The following is a 13,274-nucleotide window of genomic DNA, read 5'->3' on the forward strand; positions in this document are numbered from 1 at the left end:
CCCCCCACCGATGATTTTTGAAGAGTTTACGTGTCTGAAAAACGATGGTTGTCAAGTGGCTGAATAGGACTACAGAAGTTGTCGAGGACGTTGTACGGCATGCTACACTTTTTTCGTCATCTTTGTAAACCATATCAGCAGGTAATTGAAACAACCATGACTTCTAGTTAATTTCAGTGTGGCTAAAAGGAAAAGCTTTGTTAAAATACGCAAGAGTGCGAAAGTCAGTTCTTAAATTGGCTTGACGTTGACGTCGTGCAACCCTGCTGTACTCCTCTGTAGTTCATTTATAGAATTACATTAGCATTTTGCTTCTGGCGATTAGATTTATGATTTGAAAATTACAAAAGTAGGGTAGACATGTGGAGATTATCGGCTGAACAAAACGTGCATTTATCAAACAGGTTCGTTTTCCACAGAAATTATTTTTTACAATATTCCAAAATCCTATAAAGAAATCACACTGCTTTTTAGTCGAGGGGAACCCATGCGCAGCTTACTTCCGGTTCGGCCTACAAAAATACGTCGACTCTGCTTTGAAATAGATGGATAAATGTGTGCTTTCAGGGAAGAAGTAGTGCCACTAAAATCAGGATCAGGTTCTGAACGATGGCATTGACTCACTAGTGCTAAGATTGCTGGAAAACCCGTCACGTTGGTTCCACACGGTTCACTGAGGACTGCACCTGCACACACTAGTCTGTGTTGGATATGGCATGTGTGTGTTAAACATTGTGATCTGGGATGTTACTGTTATGTGATTGTGATGTGCTATATGTGACATGTTTGTAGTAACGGTTGTTGTATCCTTTCGCCTGTATCCACTTGTCTTTCATCCTTTCTTTTTAACTAATGCTGTTGATGTGTTGTGATTTTAAGGGTGTCATCTGGCCGGCGACAACAGCTGGAAATGAGCAATGTTGGCTAAAGCTGCCCCAGTTAATGTTTTTTGTGACAGTTGATTAATGGGGACTGTCCACAACACTATAAACAAAAAAACAAACTAAACCTCCACTCCAAAAATGTACAAAGCTGATTTCAAACACACACACACACACACACACACACACACACACACACACACACACACACACACACACACACACACACACACACACACACACACACACCAGGATGTGTTGCTATCTGTACGTTTTTGTATCTTGTTTGTTCATTTCTCTTACAAAGTTTCAGGTTTCAATCACTATTTCATTTTGGCACTATGACATCTCACTTTCCACCCCACCTGCAGACGTGCTGTTAAAAATTAAACCCAGCTTGGCTTTTTTTAGACGTGTCATCTGACTACTTTTAGGCCTTAACAGTTGCACCTCGAGTGAAGATATGTAACGTTTACACCTCCTCTCTTCACCTCTCCTTTCTTTCATTAGCACCTCATGTGTTTGTTTTTATCCCCCGACTATTTTCTCTGCCTCAGAGGTGTCATCGTGCTGCAAAACAAAATGCTATTAGTATGCACAGGCATTCATGGCTGAGCATCTCGCACACACTCGCGCACACACACAGATTGTAACAAGCATCTGCTTTAAGCTATTGAGTTTCAGAAGCTTCCTAGGTGGGTGAGAATAACACACTATTTTTTCCTGTTTGGGGTTCATAAACTGTCATTTAATTTGCTTTTAGTCCGAAATATTAAAAGCTTTCTTTTTTCTGCAGTCTCCAATTAAAAAGTGATGGACACAAACGTTAGAGGGTACCATTCCAATTCAGTCCAGGTTAGTATAAAGTCCCACGTTAGGAATTTTAAATGACAAAATGAGAAAAAGCAACATTAAATGACACTTAATAACATATCAGATACTTAACAACCAGTAATGCATGACACATATTTGGACTTCAGATCTCTGTGAATAAGTCTAATTCCCCTTAATCCACCTTAGCTCTCTCCTGCTTTACTAAATCCAAGAGTTATTAACCCGGAGGCAATATTCATCTCGCTGTGGAATATAAGTTAGGCTCCTCATGCGTCATACCACCCTGCTCCTTTTTAACTTTCTTTCTCAGTCTATTCAAACCCAGGAGGAACAATTATTTTACTCCCAAAAACAATTAAAGGTAAAAACATAGGAAAACTCTGCCATTGAGTCCACCGTATTACCGAATATAAAGACATGTCCATCCTCAAACAACTGTACATAAATGTGTCATTACGTGAGAAATATACAAGTTTGAGATGAAATGTGTGACAAGACGCCATTTAGTCGCTCCTAATGTCCCTGCTTTCTCATACCTCCTCTTCCCTTTACCAGCCTAGCCAGCCTGTTGTTTGGGCAGTTAAATAACACATCAGGTTGTTTGTTCATATAGGTACATTTTACTGTCACGCGTTGCTTATTAAGTAGGATTTACAGGAAGTATCATCATATTTGTTGAAGTGTTTCCTTGCTGTGAAATCAATCCCTTTTGCCACATCGCATTTCAACACATTTTGTAGCGGCCCATTTAGAGTTATTGGTTGACTTGTCTTGTACTTGTTTGAGGAAGGTTTGTGAGGTTTTGTTACCCTGTAAATCGTCACTAGATGGCATTGTTGAAGCGTGTCTGGGTCTGCCAGGGGACTATAGAGCAGGACGGATGCTGCTCTGCACAGCAACATGTGCTCTAAGGCAACATGTTCTCCCAGCATTTATTTCTCCTCCTCCGTCTCTCCTCCTTCATGTTTTTCTTAGCTTTTTTCTGTCACCTTCTGTCCTAGGTGCATGTCTGTGTGAATGATGACTCACAGGAAGCACTTGACACTGTCCAGAAGAAATATGATGAAAACCAGGGTGAAAAAAAGCACGGACCACAGCAGATGTTGCCACACATGTATCGCCCTACTGCTGCATAGAAATTCAAAAAGATGACTGAAAATGTTTGGCACCGAATACAAATCCTTTTAGCCTTCTTTATTTAATTATTTATTTAAACATGGTTATCAATTTAGTTAATTTCCTTTATCTCCATTAACATAGTTTAGTTTATCTCATTGAATCTGTGTCTTGTTTAAGGACTCCATCACACATGAGATCAAGGAGTGGAAGGCAAATAAAACGTTGCGAGGCGCCCTCTCATCCCTCCTCAGTGAACTAGCCTGTGGTTACATCAATCTGTCAGCTCATATCACCTCAGCTGCTCTGAGTGTTTGCTCTCTAGCACCAGATGGACATGTTGGTTTAGCTGTATCCTACCAATCCCAAATTAATCTCTGGATGGATTTCTCTACCCCTTGATCCAGGGTGGTGACATGTAGCTAAAATAAAAACTGTTTTTCCGCAGATGATGGCATCATCGTTGAGCAGATTACCAAGCAGTGCTTATAAAACATTAGCAGCACAATGTCACTCTTTGCATTATTTGAGTTCCTGTTCATCATCCTTTGGTTATTTGCAAGAATAACCACAGACACTCAGGATGTTGGAAGTCTGCATTTTGATGAAAGCACCTGCATTTAAGTGAGCCTGGCATTTCACATGTGCATACACATTGACATTTTTAAAATGTACTTTATCTACTACCATCCTCTTTTCCTTTTAAGCTTTACTGGAGAGTCATTTTCACCAATATATGGGAGCAGTCTGGGGCCCGTCTGGCAAGCACATGAAAACAAAAGGCGAGAGAGCTCAGAGAGAGAAAAACATGGACTAAAACCAGGCTATAGGAAACAAAAAGCCAGAGAGAAGATACTCGGAGAGTCTTATAGTAATACATTCAGATGTCTGACTCCAACAGCTAGCCGGCCACATAGCTAACTCTGCTTGTTAGCCAAAGAGAGAGCGCGGGAGAGAGGGAAAAGAGAAAGGGTGTAAGAATCCAGAAGAGAAAGGTGGATCAATGAAGATAAAAAAAAAAGACGCACACACACTCACACAAATTTGAATATCTCTCACAGAAACCGACAAAGTACAACAACGATTCATATACACACACATTCTCACACAGCTAAACCACTTGTTATCAGCGTGTGTAATCACAGACTTGACATCTTTTCTGCATGTTAAAGCAGCTAAGCCCTTTGTGCACGCACACACACACACACACACACCTATACTCTGTCGTCTGCGGCGGCGGTAATTGCTGACGAGCAGAGCGTTCATGGGCTGAGGAGATTTTGATCGGTGCAGAGCGGTAGGAGAGGATGGGGGGGGACACCTCTCCCATCAAAGAGCAGCCGTGATGTAATGAGACAGTTGGACGAGACTTATTATCCAGAGGAAAAATTATGTCTCCCACTTGCTTACTCTCATTTAGGAGAATAAGGATTTATGCTGGACCAATCAGAGGATGGGTCAAAGGTTTTTGAATGTATAAGATGTATTGTTCTCTGAGCAGTTTAGTATTTGAAGTCCAGATAAGGGCAGAGGACGTCAATGATTGTGTGTCTGATTTATTGTTGCGGTATTGGACTCTCGAAAGCAGCTTTCAAAGTAAACATTCCCCTTGTGAATGTATCTGTATGTAATGTAACAATCTGTTCTGAAATGTGTTAAATTATGTTATATTTGATTGTTTCTTATATAATAAACTGAAGTAATCTGGTGAATTTGCCAGGGAAAATAATATATTACTGAAGCAGTTTGTTGAGGAATGATCCCTGGATCTTTCTGGATCTTTTTTCCTTGGAAATGTAATTTTTGTGCAGGCAAGCAGAACTGTAGGGTGGTGAAGAGGAGAAACCTTTCTTGACATGTTCCTGTTGGTGGACAGAAATGACTAGACCTTTCGAAGAGCTATAGGCAATAAGAAGTTTCCAGGGCAGAGAGTCATTTAAAATTCATTACTTTAAGACACAAAAAGTGTACCTCTGTTGAAAGAAACTGGAGCTAATGAGGGATTGAGTGAAAGGGAGGATACAGAAAATGCCATATTGTTCTCTGTCTTTTTAATAAAAATCCCAATTTGGGATCAATAAAGGTGTATCTAATCTATAATCTAATCTCTATGTCTGTCTCTGCCTCTCTCACTTCTACCGTTGGTTTGTTATTTTCTTCTCTTATCTCCACTTATTCATGTAGAATATCTCTTTCTCAATCTTCTCATATCTGTGTTTTTGTCTGTCTTTTTGTTCACCATCTGTCTGTGTAACAGTCTGTGGTGTGGTAGCAGGCTGATCATGACCAAGTGTTAATTCTTAAATCCCCCCGCCCTCAAGCTATGTGACGAGAACACCACAATTAATGAGCGAACAGCCACCCTTACCAATTCATGCCTCTCTTATTCCTACTGTGTACCATGTGCATGCTTGTGTGTGTGTTTGTGGGAGCATGCAGGTATGATGCTTCATGCTGACTGCATTCTGAGGCAAAGACCTGCAAATGCCTCTGTTTGAGTGTTAGTAATGGGAAAAACCTAACCAACAATTACCTAAACTAATCGAAATGGTTGCTCACTACCTTACAGAGAGGTAGAGAATTACTCGCTGACTGTTTTCAGCACACTGTTCATTAATCAATATTTAATCTGTGGAGATCCTGCTACAGTCAGTGTTTACAAAATCATATGTTACCATGATGACGACCCCGGCAAATAATACCAAAGTTGTAAAGATTGCTGCTTTTCTACAGAATTATGTAAGAAGACACTGTGAGATACACTATATAGACAAAAATATTGGGACACTCTGGTATATGGGGGTTGCTTTTGTTGGGTTGGCCTCAGCCCCCTTAGTTCCAGTGAAGGGGACTCTTAAAGGTCTCTATTATGCTAGATATTGTATGGCAGACACAAAACATGTCTGTGAAGTGTTTTGCTGAAAATACCAAACCGATCACCCATTGTAGCATGCCTCATACCCCTCTATTTCAGCCCTGTTCATGAAGTGCTGATTCTGTGACTGTCGCTTTATATTTGAGCGGACCTTAAGCTGGCCACACCCCTTCGGAGCGCATGCAGCTCTCTGTCTGAAGAGCGATGTTTCTAATGGAGATACTCAGCTAAACGCTGCCGTGATAAAACGCCATATTATGTTCCAAACCACATCGAGCATTATTTCTGAAACACTTCTCAGTGTTTACCACTAGAACAGTGACAGTATATGTATTATATATACAACAACTCTCAGTCCCTCCTGCAGAAATCCTGCACAGGATTCAGCTTGCGACTGTATATTGCGGACGATAGGTTGGGACGTGTCACATGGGCAGGACGTTGCAAGGAGTTCAATGTAAAGCCAGCCCACATTTCCGATATGACGTCATAACCGAAGCAAATCTGGATCAGCTCGTTTGGACCCCTGTTTTTAGAGATGTGGGTAAGGAGGAAAAGCGAGAGTGTTTTATTTTCTGTCTCCTTACACACCGGGGACACATTTATGTACAAAAGACTTCAAAAGTGCATTTTGCATAATAGGGGACCTTTAATGCTTCATCTTACCAAGTTTGTGGAAACAGTTTGGGGAAGGCCCTTTTACGTGCCAGCATGACTGTGCCCCACTGCATAAAGCAAGGTCACTAAAGGCATGGTTTGGTGTGGAAGAACTTGACTCGCCCGCACAAAGCCCTGACCTCAACCCCAGTGAATACCTTTTGGATAAACAAGAACGGAGATTGCAAGCAAACATTCCCACAGACGCACTCCAAAATCTTGTAGAAAGCCTTCCCAGAAGAGTGGAAGCTGTTACAGCTGCCAAGGGGGGGACCAACTTCATATTATTGCCTAATAATTTGGCATTTGGGTGTAATGTGTAGGTGTCCCAATACTTTTGTCTGTATAGTATGTGACTGTGGCATATGACACCTGGATGAGTGTATGGGTTTGAACAGAAAAAGGTGTGTACTGGAGTTTTGACGCATAATGCATCTTAGGTGTGTGTTGCGCTTGGCATTTGGTGGCATTTTGACTCCACAAGTATATTAAACACACAAATTAAAGACAAAAAGTGAAAATAACTCCCTATTCAGGCTTAGGTTTGACAAAAATTTTGTGTAAATACATTGAATGCACAAGGTTCAAAGGCTTTGTAATTTCCAGTGGCTCAAGCTGTAAGGAAACCATTAAGTGATAAACACTACGGGGTTCCAGCTTAGCATCATCATTGCTGAAAGCACTTGTACCATTGGCATTTATTACTGATACACATGATGAATATTCTTACTGTACTCTCCACAGTGATACGGTATAAAGAAAGCTGTCAGTGAATTAGCTCTTATTGTCTGTATTTCTGTCTTCCTCCCTCTCTCCCCAATTAAAAAGCCAAATCAGGAGTTTGGCTGTACAAACCGTGTCTGCCTCTGACATTCGCCTGCCTAATCCTCGTGTTAGCACTCTTTCCTCATCTCTGTCTCTTTCCTCTCTCTCACACCAAAATCTTTTCTCCCCAAACACATAGATTTATTCAACTGGATCATTTACATAATACAGTATTTACATAATTGATTTCCAAGGAAGCATTTCTCACCATGTGAGGCAACCAAAAGGTCTCATCCTGTCATATTTCTCTCTCAGACACACACACACACACACACACACACACACACACACACACACACACACACACACACACACACACACACACACACGCTCTGTTGGCAGACCATTGAGGTTTCAAGTCTAAATCAAGCATGAAGCTGGTGCATCTGGTGACCCTCATGGCACGACCACAGCAAACCATGATTCAGCTCAGCAAAGATAATCCAATTCTTTCAGATTCATTGAGTCGCTGTGTTTAGACGGGGCATAAATATTGCTAGGCAATTATTTTCAACTTTAAAATAGTTTGGAAGATGCAAGAACATTCTGATATCATGTATTAAACATGAAGGTTTCCTTTAGCTACCATTTATTGTTATTAAATGTTGTCTGAAAGAGCTGGGTCCATCTCTGCTGATGAGCACGGTCTATGACAGTGTGTCTATAATGATTTTAAACCGGGGCCAAACTGATATGCTGTTTTGTGCCATTATCTCATGCCAGGCAATAAGTAGACAAGAGCACCTTTTTTGTATAGTGAAATATACAAGCAAACACAAAACAAAATGCAGCTTAATGTTTTATTAGAACTGCCTCACTATATCATTCCCCACACGGGCGAACCAGACAAATGATCTGTTGAAAAAATCTAAAATAACGTAAACAAGCATTACATATTTGTTGAACAGAGCATCAATAGTTTCCTCTAATACTGTGCAAATATCACTTGGTAGAATTGTATTTGTCTTTTAATTTGTATGTGTTAAATCACTGCAAAAAAACAGTTTATTTATGCTTTATTTTATAGCAAATATTTGTATACAAATACAGACTGGAAAAAGTTATCAAATGCAAGTATAATAATAATAATAATAATAATAATAATAATAATAATGATAATGATAAGCTTTATTTGTATAGCACTTTTCATGCATCATGTGCAGTTCAAAGTCACAACTTAAAACAACAAAACATGATTTAACACTTGGAGGCACATCAGTGAAAGGTATGATAATACAAAATAAAACACAGTAAAATGGGGATCCCTCTCGGTAAATCAAAGGAAGAAAATATAAATACCTATTATTAATAATACAAATAAAATAAAAACTCAAATAAGACATAAATAATAAAAATGAAAGTCGATTGATGATTTAAATACCAACTTAAAAGGGAATTTTGCTAATAAAATGGTAAAATAGAAGTCAAAACTTATAAAACCTATAAAATAAATAAAACAATATAAAAATAATAGGATAATAGGACCATGTAAAAGTGGCGTGTCGCTAATAAAAAGCAAACTTAAAAATAGGTGTCACTTTCATTTAAAAATGTTTAAGAATGTGTGGCAGGAACCTGGAGACTCCCTCCGGTCAGCTCAGGGACACATCTTCCCCCCCTGCACAGTTTGGCTTTTTGAATGAGGAAATAAAGCCACCTACTGAAGAATCATCACACCTCGTGTCTTCATTACCAGTCCTAGTATGAATGCAGGCCAAGTGCACAACAACAACATATCTTTGATAAATAAATAATTGTGTTTACATATCCAACTTGATATCCCAGCGGGGGGGGGGGGTACATCTGATTGTCGCGATTATGAGGGTAAATTGTGGCGCAATCAGTCTGATGCTGTAAACATATGAATGCTGCGTTGCTTTATGCTGCATGACGGATGCCCTGCCACTGTTTAGATTACACACCTTGATTTTTGTGTCAGAAAATGTGTTTTCTTCCTCTTCCTCAGGGTAGTTTTCCATGATTATCTGCAAAAAAAACCAAAACAGCAGGTTTATTTCTATGAATAAACATCCATGTGGTGCTTTGATTTAACCATTTATGGTTGAATGTAGTGGGTGGGATATCAGGCCGATCCACATGTGGACAATTCCTTGTTGATTTAGCATTTTAAGAAAAGGAAGTAACACTCTGGCATTCAGAAAAAAAGTTTTATAAATCTGATGATGTTTATTTTCATTGTCAGTCAAAAGTGTTCCTATACTTATCTCGAGACTATAAAGTGAGGGAAATAAAGTGTGCATTTTTTAGTGTTGACTAGAACGGTGTTTTCACTATGGTTACCTGCAGTTAAGTATATCAATGGCATGTCCATACGTGCTTGCAATAGGCATCCAATCAGTGTATGTTCTTAATTAGCTTGATTAATGCATTAATGCCACTTGTATAAACTTTATCTTAGTATAAAAATCTGCGGGAATAAATGAGCCTCAGCCTTATTACCGACCTGCTGAATACCTGCCGGGTGGTGCTTTTGCTAGCTCAGTGGATCCAGACTCTTAATGTGCAGACTGAAGCTGCTGACTGTTGGTCCCCAGGGAGCTAAGAGTCGCACAGAAACACCAACGAGTGGAGGTACCTGAAACGCTGGTGTCCGTTATGGCCCATGGACTGCAGCAAACTGCCTGGGTGTGTGTTTGTCTGCATCTGTATCACAACAAGCCATTTCACCTCACTTCAAAAGTCTATCATCTAATGGAAAATGGGACCTCCACACTCCTGTGAGCACTCTGTGGGGGTCCACACACACACACACACACACACACACACAAGCCATCACATATTCAGTGTAGGGCCCGCCACCAAAGAGCAGAGAGGTTAAACAGATGGCATCGCTTGTATCCGTTACACAGATTACCCAACACACCAACACACACTCACACACACATGCATTTTGCAGCGAGCGGCTTTGTGAGTTCACCTCATTTAACTGAATGGAGTTTTTATGAGGCATGGCAACATTAAAGCCACCCTCCGCTCTAATCTGTCCCTTCCTGCTCTGTTTTTAATGCCGGGCTGGGGAGCGCTTGATGCGAGTGGGCAAGGCTCCACACGGCGTCCTGTTTGTCTGTTTAACAAACTTGAACTATAATTGTTTGATTTGGTGGTAAAACTGTTGTTACATATAATACTTTAGCATTTACTGCCATACTTTGCAATGTTTTATTAAGGTTTACACGTACGCAGGTGTATCAAATATCATAGAAACGGATAGAAAGCTGCTAATTCTCCGTCCAGAGCGACTAAGTAGTTGTTAAATAAGTATATCTGTTGTAAAGTTGACAATAAAACCACATCTGTAAAGCAATATTGCCTTTTAAATGTTCATGTGCAAGCAGACAATGAACTGCATTTTAATATTACTTATTTAAGATAGTTTGATTTTTATTGGTTTTATGGGTTTTTATTAAAGTGATATTTAAACTTTCATCTGATGTGTTCCCTTATGCATAAGCCCATTCTGTGGCACACGAGCATCAACTGTTGTGAGACTCGGTAGCTCTATCCATATACAGTGGTATGCAAAAGTTTGGGCACCCCTCTGAGATTTCATGACAATTTGCTTTTCCTTTATAATAGAAGATCACAGCAACAACATTTGTTTTCCTACAAAGATGTAGACGTTTTAGTGTTTTCCAGACCAAAATTCTTAGGGTAGCATTACATAGTTTTATTATAATAAAATAAAATGCAAAAAATGGGATGTGCAAAAGTTTGGGCACCCTTATAAATAGCATTCATTTCAACACCTGTACGGATTTATAGCTGACAGGTTGCTGCACAAAATTGCTTTGATTAGCTCATTAGACCTTCAATTACAAAGACAGGTGGAACCAATCATGAAAAAGGCTATTTAACATAGGTAATAGCTGGCTGTGCCTGGCCTAGGTTCTTTCTTAGGGAGTGGCAAGATGGGGACCTCAAAACAACTCTCCACTGACCTGAAAGCTAAGATAATCCAACATTATAAATTAGGAGAAGGGTACAAAAAATTATCTGACAGGTTTAAACTGTCTGTCTCCACAGTCAGAAACGTAGTTGTGAAATGGAAGGCCACAGGAACAGTCCGTGTGAAGGAAAGATGTGGTAGGCCGACAAAAATAGGGGAAAGGCACAGGCGAAGGATGGTGAAAATGGTCACAGAGAAGCCACAGACCACCTCCAGAGAACTACAACAAGATCTGGCTGCTGATGGTGTAGTTGTTCACCGTTCCACAATCCAGCGTACTTTGCACCAGGAAGAGCTCATTGGAAGGGTGATGTGCAAAAAGCCTTTCCTGAGTGTTAATCACAAGAAGAGTCGCATGAGGTATGCAAAAGCACATCTGGACAAGCCAGAAGCATTTTGGAACAAAATACTGTGGTCAGATGAGACCAAGATTGAGTTATTTGGTCATAACATGAACAGGTATGCATGGCGAAAAAAACACACTGCATTCAATGAAAAGAACTTGTTGCCCACTGTAAAATTTGGTGGAGGATCTATCATGTTATGGGGCTGTGTGGCTAGCACAGGTACTGGAAAACTTGTTAAAGTTGAGGGCCACATGAATTCCTTACAGTACCAGGAGATTCTTGACAAGAATGTTCTAGAGTCAGTCACAAAGTTGAAGCTACGCCGGGGTTGGATTTTTCAGCAGGACAATGATCCTAAGCACCGATCAAAATCCACCAAGGAATTCATGCAGAAGCACAGGTACAATGTTCTGGAATGGCCATCCCAGTCCCCAGACCTTAACATCATTGAAAATGTATGGATTTATTTGAAGAAGGCTGTCCATGCACGGAGGCCAAGAAACCTGACTGAACTGGAGACGTTTTGTGTGGAAGAATGGGCCAAAATACCACCTGCCAGGCTTAAGGGACTTGTCTGTGGCTACAGGAGGCGTCTACAGGCCGTTATTGCAGCAAAAGGAGGCAATACTAAATATTAATGGAATTATTTCTTAGGGGTGCCCAAATTTATGCACATGCCTATTTTTGTTTGAATGCACATAAACATGTTTCTGTTTGACCAATAAAAGTTATTTCACTACTGAGATGTTTCTGTTACCATAAGGTATAACATATGTTAAAATGAAGTTGCTGCTTCAAAAGCTCAGCAAGTGACAAACTGATGCAGTGGTTTTCCTAAGGGGTGCCCAAACTTTTGCATACCACTGTACATATTAATACCATTATTTTGTCTGCAGCTTTATAGCTAAATAGCCAAGCATCATCCACTTCCACATGCCCAAAGACCCCAAGGACCTGCTCAACAACTGGTCGCACAAACTCACCTCTCTAATGTCCCTGGTCAACAAGACCGCGCATCTTATTGCCTAGGAGGAGATGTTCCACAACCTGCAGTGAATTAATAATATAGTGCATTATTTTATGTTTGGGTTCATGTTTTGTTCCTGTTTTAACGTAAATTGGTAACACGTTTAAGGCCTGTGTTGAAAAAGTGAAATATTTTCTTCAGTTATTTGGCATTTATTTGAACCTTAGCTTCATAACTTTTTATCACCTATATGATAGGATATAATCCAACAGTTAATGTGTAACAGACCACTTCTCTTTCCTGATCAACAACAATACAGAAACTTCTTTTAAAGTGAAGGCAGTGAAGAGAACGAGACAGATGGGGGGACAGGGCGGGGGGTTGTGGATGGAAGGTGGACATGCAGAGAGGGTCATTTTCCAGACCAAAGGCAAGGCAAGTTCATTTATGTCGCACCTTTCAACACAAGGCAATTCAAAGTGCTTTACAAAAATGAAACACATGTAAAAATAGTGCAGCAGAAACACATTATAAAATGGCATTTAAAAACAGTCATTAAAATGTATATTGGAACACTATGGTGCATCAAACTCGTTCCCAACATCAGACAAATTAGGGTTTGATAGATGAGTATCCCTTCAGCCTCAAATGTGCAACTTGTACTAATAAAGTATTAATACTCTGTCTGGCTGCATTCACATGACCTATCCAAATGACTGCTTAGCACTGCGCTCAAAGTTTAAATTATTTTCAATGCAGCAACCAATCAGAGGACAGCCGTCTGTGGCTTTGCAAGCTAGCAGGG

General features: G+C 40.1%; 1 protein-coding gene across 2 annotated transcripts in view; it reads left to right on the forward strand.

Annotated features, from left to right (window-relative positions):
* chchd6b (coiled-coil-helix-coiled-coil-helix domain containing 6b) overlaps positions 1-13,274 on the forward strand; it is a 56,204-nt gene that overhangs the window by 7,702 nt on the left and 35,228 nt on the right. The gene's annotated exons all lie outside the window — the stretch shown is intronic.

The sequence above is a fragment of the Eleginops maclovinus genome, chromosome 20 (assembly GCF_036324505.1).
Source record: "Eleginops maclovinus isolate JMC-PN-2008 ecotype Puerto Natales chromosome 20, JC_Emac_rtc_rv5, whole genome shotgun sequence".
In the NCBI taxonomy this organism is placed as follows: Eukaryota; Metazoa; Chordata; class Actinopteri; order Perciformes; family Eleginopidae; genus Eleginops; species Eleginops maclovinus.